Raw genomic sequence first — 7,179 nt, forward strand, 5'->3', positions numbered from 1 at the left:
CATCCTGAGACATCCTGTCTTAATGACAAAAATAAAAAACTTACAACATTTTAAATGTTTTTTATTTTTCAGGAATACTGCACTTTGGGGCTACATGGCCATTCTTAATCTGGAATACCCTGCAAGCACCTCGTACTTATAAATTCTCCGGTGCTCTATATTTGTTAGTCACCATCACACATCTAAATTTGTTTTGAAATGAATTACCTTGAAAATATAATTTTCGGCTGCAGCTGCTGATGTTCCTGATTAAATTGAAAGATATCTGAAAACACCTGTAGGACTCACGGTGCAGCGATGTGAGCCGAAATTTAATTGAGCATCAGGTCTGAGCGAAAATATACAGAAGGGTATTTCTATTGTGATGGATTTTATTGTTGAGCTCTAAAAGCATTGCGGGTTTAAGTCAGTGAAGCGTCTGTGCAGCCCAACTGACAGAATTACTGGGAGGAGAGGTAAAGTCTTTGAGAGGGGTGAAAAATATTTTAGAGTGTCCTCAATTAGATAAGCAGGGACAATCACAGCTGACGGAGTCAGAGTACACTGGACCACGGCTCTCCAAAGGCAGATTATAGCTTGAGTGAGATAGTTTGTGGGGGGCTGTTATTCTTTAGACATTTGTTATTTTGAGTTTTCTGTTTGTGTGCACACTTTTGTGATTTCCCATTGAGGTTTACACCTTAGAAGAGATTATATTCAGAATCAGGGTTAGGGTTAAACACTATTATCTATCTATCTATAAACTTGCTTTCTCTGCAGCAACAAGGTTTTTGTCCCATTCTTTTCTGGCAAATCAGTTTTAACTTAACACAGAACTGGATTATTATCCTGTCTGGCAGCATCAATACGTCTGAAATGAAAAACAGATCATCAGAATTCATGAAGTGTCTGCAAAGGCTTTTCCCCCTCCCATCAGTTTATGGATGCGAGGACTTTAAACAGGTCCAAATTTAAATACTAATTCATGGCTTTATTTAGTGCCTCTGTGTATACATTTTAACTTTTTTTTTTAGCACCATCCATGGATTTTCTTATTGCTTATTCCTGAAAAATACATTTTTAAAAACCGATAAGTACGATTAAGAAAGAAGTGGTCTATGAATAATCCAAGATCTATCCCAATCCCATTTCAGAAGCTTCTATCCAAAAGCAAGCTGTGGTTCGGTGCAACTTTTCTTGCAATATGATTATCATTATGGGAGGAAAAGAATAGCTTGCAGAGGCTTGTGATGGACACGCACATCTGTGGACAATGGCTCCCTCTGAGAGAAGGAACGAGGCTTCTCGAGGTCGAGAGGCTTTTGTATCAACATGCCTCGCTTTCATTGGCACTTCGTTGTCTGTGTCCCCACGTGGGAGACGGGATGTCAGCTGCCGTGCTTTGACAAAAGAGTCGAGGAGGGACAAGAGCATGAGCTACAGTCTCCTCAGCTCTTGTATTCTTTCTGTATATTTAGTCACGTTTTTCCGACAGTAAAGTCTTTATATTTTAAAAGGTAAATATAGTATCAGGTTTTATCAGAAAAACAAGTTAAACCAACTGGAGAAAAATTATTCTTTCAGTGCCCTGTCACTGTTTTTAGGGTGGGTTTCAGGTAGATACTCATAATAATAAGAAACACTATAAGACAATAAGAAACACACATTTATTTAGTAATCGATTTTCAATTATTAGATTAATATTAATAATCTTAATTATTATTTAATTGTCATCTTCAATCATCTTCAGGGAACATATATTTGTAAAAGAAACATAAACAAAGTCTTCAATGAGCTCAGAAAAATAGAACAACAAAAATAGAACATGTTTCCATTTCCCTGAGCCTGGTTCTGATGCAGGTTTCTTCCTCTTAAAAGGGAGGTTTTTCTTCCCACTGTCACCAAAGTGCTTACTCATGTTTGTATGATTGTTGGGGTTTTCTCTGTATTACTGTAGTGTCTTTACCTCACAATATTAAGTGCCTTGAGGTGACTGTTGTGATTTGGTGTTACATAAAGTATATTGGATTGAATTGTATATTAAAATGTATTAATAGAGGAAAACACAGTTAAATAAAAAGGCTTTAATTTGTGATGTGGTTCCCTTTCAGTATCTACAGGGATATTAAAAGTGTGGTTTGCCAGCAAAACTGCTGGTTGAACCTCATGATTTCTCATAGATGCTACTCTGAAGGTGGTGGTTCTGAATGTTCACTTTGCTAGCATCCTAAAGGAGTTATGACAGGTGTCCTTCATCCTACATGTTGGCCAACATAGTTGAGAACGTCTGTTAGGATGATAAATCAAAGAGTGTTCGTTTACTTGCTGTTTCCACACAAAACTCAGATCCTAACTGATCTAAGACCAGTGAAAGCAGAACTATAAACTGCTTATCTCCCATCAGTTTCCACCAGAGACGAGCGGTTAATCCACAGACACAATAATATTAATCACACTCAGACTTAAACCTGCGTCCGACCAACTGTGACCACAAGATGGCAGTCATTCAAACAGCAAGAAGCCAATACATTATAATATAGCAATATAACATAGAGCCACTGATCTATATTATACCGTTGTGCAGCTAATTATAATAAAATCCACCGCCATGCTACTTTCTAAACATTCATTCTTTACGTTATAATTATCTACATGAGATTCAAAGTCCGAATTATAGCAACCTTGTTAAAATTATTATGACATGGGTAACATGTAGCACACACAAATGAGGGGGTATTTCATTTAACTCTTAGCAAAAAAACAAAGCCCCTCTCTTTTTCCACCTGTTACCCTGGATTATGTTCTTTTACACAATTGCGAGGCTCTTCAAAAGGCTTTGTGAAATGCAAGGCTCTTTCTGCCTCTTTGAAATATTTCTTCTCCTGTTTGCTAATCCCTTCCTCTAATGATGCTGGACCCTCACTCTCTGCTCGAGTCCGTAGACATCCTCAGGACCCATTTCTGCATTTCAAGCGAGCAGTCGGCAGCACGCACACACATACATGCCGACAGCCAGGAACGCTTGGCAGGACCGCACCCCATTCTTGCTCATTATTAATGAAGGGGTCAGGTTGGACTCAGCACTAAGCTGGAAACATGAGGTGATTTAAAAAAAAATGAAAGAAAGAAAGAAAACAGAGTGGACAAAGCAGGCTGCGCTGAGACACAATGACTAATGAGTAGATCTGTGTTGCTGTAACATCACCGTTTCCCATGCTGTGATGTGCGTTTGGTCAGCTTGCATGAAAAAGGCATAATTGGGTGAGCTGGTGCTTGTGACGAAAGGAGCTCCCACAGAGCCGAGCTGTGAGAGCTGCTACTCCTCAGCAACTGAGGATGTTATTCAGCAGGTAAATGCAAGTTATTACCTAATGCGACACCTGTGTTTTAATATTTATTTGTGAAGGGGGATCGCTGCGGGTTCAGACTCCACATAAACACAACTATAAACATGCTTGTTAAATTCTTTCTTTATAACAAGCCGCATTGGGAGACTTGAGATAAATTTAGAAGCCTTTTGCAGTTTGTCTGCGCTCTGTGGGAAAACATCTCAGTTCTGGCAGGTTGCTATTTACTCAGGAAAATGAATGAGAGTTTACCTGTCACATAGCTCACCCTCTTCTGCCAAATTAACCGACATGATGAGTACAGCGCAAAACCCCAAGCCACTTATTCCTATTAATACATCTCGAAAATCTGTGTTAAATCATTGTTGGCATTCAAAGCGTCTGTGGTACGTGATATATGTGTTCATGCTCTCCTGGAAAGCAGATATTTACGTGTACCTTTTTCCTAAAGGTGCTACTGGGAGTAAATTGGTAGTAGCAGCAAGGAAAACAGTAATCTTCATTTTATATATCCTTTATTTGTTGCATAGGAGTAGACAACGTTTCCCTTTTTCACCACTGACTCACTTTATATATGTTTTTCAATGTATTAGTGTTAACTACAGCATAGTACAGAATATTTTAGGACATAATTTCCAAATATGAAAAGTGATGAATGCTTCTGCTGGTCATCGAGAATATCACCATCTCATGTCAGTGCCTCCCACTGACACTAGGCAAAAAAAGTCTTGGGGGTCTCTGGTGTTATTGCTGGTTTTAAGCCCTGACACACAGTCAAGGGTTAAAGGAGGGTTAAAGGAATTGGAGGCCCAAGATCAGGTGTTACAGCATAGCACAGGGAAAATTAGATTCAGTTTACTTTTATTTATATAGCACCAAAACTGTTGGTTTTATTGTAAGGTAAAGACTCAACAATAACAGAGTGAAACCTTAACAATCAAACGATATCCTGTGAGCAAGCAGTTGGCGAAAGTGGGAAAGAAAAACTCCCTTTTGAAAAGAAAAAACTTCCAGCAGAACCAGACTCAGGGAGGGGCGGCCATCTGCTGTGACCGGCTGGGGTTAGGTGAAGAAAGCGTGACTAAGGGAGGATTCCCGGTCACCTGAACCAGCCCTAACTATATTCTTTATCAAAAAGGAACGTTTTGAGCCGAAGCTTAAAAGTAGAGACGGTATCTTTCTCCTGAATCCAAACTGGGAGCTGGTTCCATGAGCCACAATAGATTTTCCTTTGCGTACATGCTGTGATAAGCTACTGCTGCTCTGATATTCATGGCTCTTTGTGGATTTAGCCAAATGAATCCAACAACTTACAGGAAGATGTTGCACAATCCGTGTGACCCCTTAACAGTATGAAGTGAATCAGTATCACTTAAATATAAACTGATGTCTGCTGCCCTTTATGTAATCAAACACTGGCCAGGAACAACACAGCCAAGAATTAGTATCCTTCAGCTTCTCTTGCAAAACATCAGGAAAACATAATTCAACTAGATCTGACACCTGATATATATAATCTGATCTGAAACGCTAAACAACGATTCAAAAGTTGCATTTGAAATTACCTGCCACTTAAAAAAAACCTCCAGGAACACTGGCTTTTTTCTTGTAGTACAAGCCAGATTTTGACTATCAAGAACAAAACGCTATTGACATCTGCACCTTGAACGCATTGTATTGAGGACTTTAAAACATTATAAGAAAGTCTGGCTCCTTGTAAGCAAAATGAAAAGAAACGAGGGTGGCTCAAGACTTTTGCACCGTTCTGTACAATAAATTCTGTCATTAGCAGTATCTTCTCCCACACATTTTCATTGCTACATCTCTCTCTCTCTCTCTGTGTGTGTGCCTGCAGGTCTCTCCAGAGGTTAACGGTCAAACGCAGCATTGATTTTAAAGCCATTTCTCCGAGGTCCTTCAAACCTCTCCGATCTTTTAATCTCCACCCCTTCTTCGTCTCCAGTCAAAGTCCAGAAGTGATTGAGCTTTTTTTTACTGTTGATTTAATAATTCAAGTTTGTTGTGTTCTCTGCGAAAAAGTATAAAAACACTTTTAAACATATTGAAGATCCACAAAAAATGAAAGAGGTACTATCTTCCCACCTGAAAATGTAGGCCAGTACACATTTGCCATAAACTGCAGTACCTTAAAAACTGGGTTCAAAAGTGACTCAACCCCCATAGGATTCCCTGTTAAAGTACGGAGCTTTGCAGAAGAAATAACCACATTTACAGCATGCTATGTGCTACAAAGAAAAGTGTTGGTAGCATGATAATTTCATTTTTTAGAACAACTGGGGTGAATCTTTTTCAGAACTATTTTGATTGCCAGGGCTTAAAGACACAGGTGACTATAGCCAAATCCTGACCATGACTGCTTTGAGTCACTAGACTGGACATTTGTTGTCTTGCTACCTTTTTGTAGCACTTTTTAATTAGTCAACAAATAATTTGGGAAATTAGTGCAACTGTGAGTTTGTGCACAGTAATTACCCACCATGTGTGTCTGTGACCTATAAAGTCTATAGATTACCTAGCACACCACAGTCCCATCTAAATATGGTTCCTTATGCTGCTGGCGACATCCATCTTTTATACGCAGTCTGTGTAAAAAAGGTCACATTTTTAGCAAACTTGATTGCATTTAATGTGGAAAAAAAACACAACAACACAACAGCATTATTTTGATTTAACAACCTATACCGATCACACTTCTTCCTCTACTGTTCCTTTCGACCTAATCTGGGAGAAAAGCAACAGCAGGAGTAAATTATGTGAGAAAAACGGGCAGACTTCAGGACAATGTGTAGATGAAGCACCTCTGGCTGGGGGCTGGACTGCTAGCGGGGATCCCTCTCTCTGCAGGTGGGAGGTTGTGTGGAGCCTAGGCAAAGAGCGAACCGCCAGCCTTATGATTCCCTCCACGTCGCTCTGATTCCCAGCCACTAGCAGATCAATAGCAGTCTTTGAGCAAAGCAGAGGCCCTATTGTGGATGCGCTCACCGGGGCCAAGCTATCGCCACCATTGGTGCAGCTAAACCATGACGGATTCATCCCGGCCTCGTTCTCCCATTAGTCAGCCACCACGGGTGAAAACACAGAGCTAAGGTCCCCTAATTGGAATTTAATGCACTTCAATGTACCTGCAGCCAAATAGAAAGAAAACGGTTGCTGTTTTTCCCTCCACAGATGATGACTCGCAGTGGATATTAGATCTCCACAGTCGGAGAGGCCGACATGTATCATAAGTAGTGTCTCTTTGTGTGCCGAAGCGGCTCCAAATTGGAATCAGGGACATTGAGTGCACTTATGTGCCCTGGCTGGGTTTGGGGCTCAGTGGATGGATCGTTTCTTTTACTGGGAAGGAATTGTCTGCTTAATATGGAGCAGGAAGTGTGTACATGTGTGTGTGTTTGTGAATATTTTCACCATTGAAAAGTAAAAATTTTCTCTTGCAGTGTCAAAAGTGAGTGCCTACATCAGACTGCATTTTCATGTGGACAGATGTGGAAAAAGATTCCACAAGCATCAGGATGCTGCGTAGAGTGTAAAGAAAAGCAGAAGGCAATGATTTACGTACTTCATTTTATGGAAAACACATCTGATATAAGATTCCAGCTGCACAACGGTCCTGGGTCTTCTTTGTTGCAGTTTTCATTTCACGATGCTCCGAACGTTTTCAGGTGGTGGAAGGTCTGAACGACAAGCAAGACAGTTCAGCATCCGGACTTTTCTACTCTGAAGCCAAGCTGCTAATAGATGCAGGATGCACTTTAGCATTGTCTTGCTGAAACATGCAAGGCCTTCAGTGAAAAAGCTGCAAATTCCATAGTCACAAATGCACCCCAAAGCA

This window comes from Maylandia zebra, linkage group LG23, assembly GCF_041146795.1.
Source record: "Maylandia zebra isolate NMK-2024a linkage group LG23, Mzebra_GT3a, whole genome shotgun sequence".
NCBI classification, from domain to species: domain Eukaryota; kingdom Metazoa; phylum Chordata; class Actinopteri; order Cichliformes; family Cichlidae; genus Maylandia; species Maylandia zebra.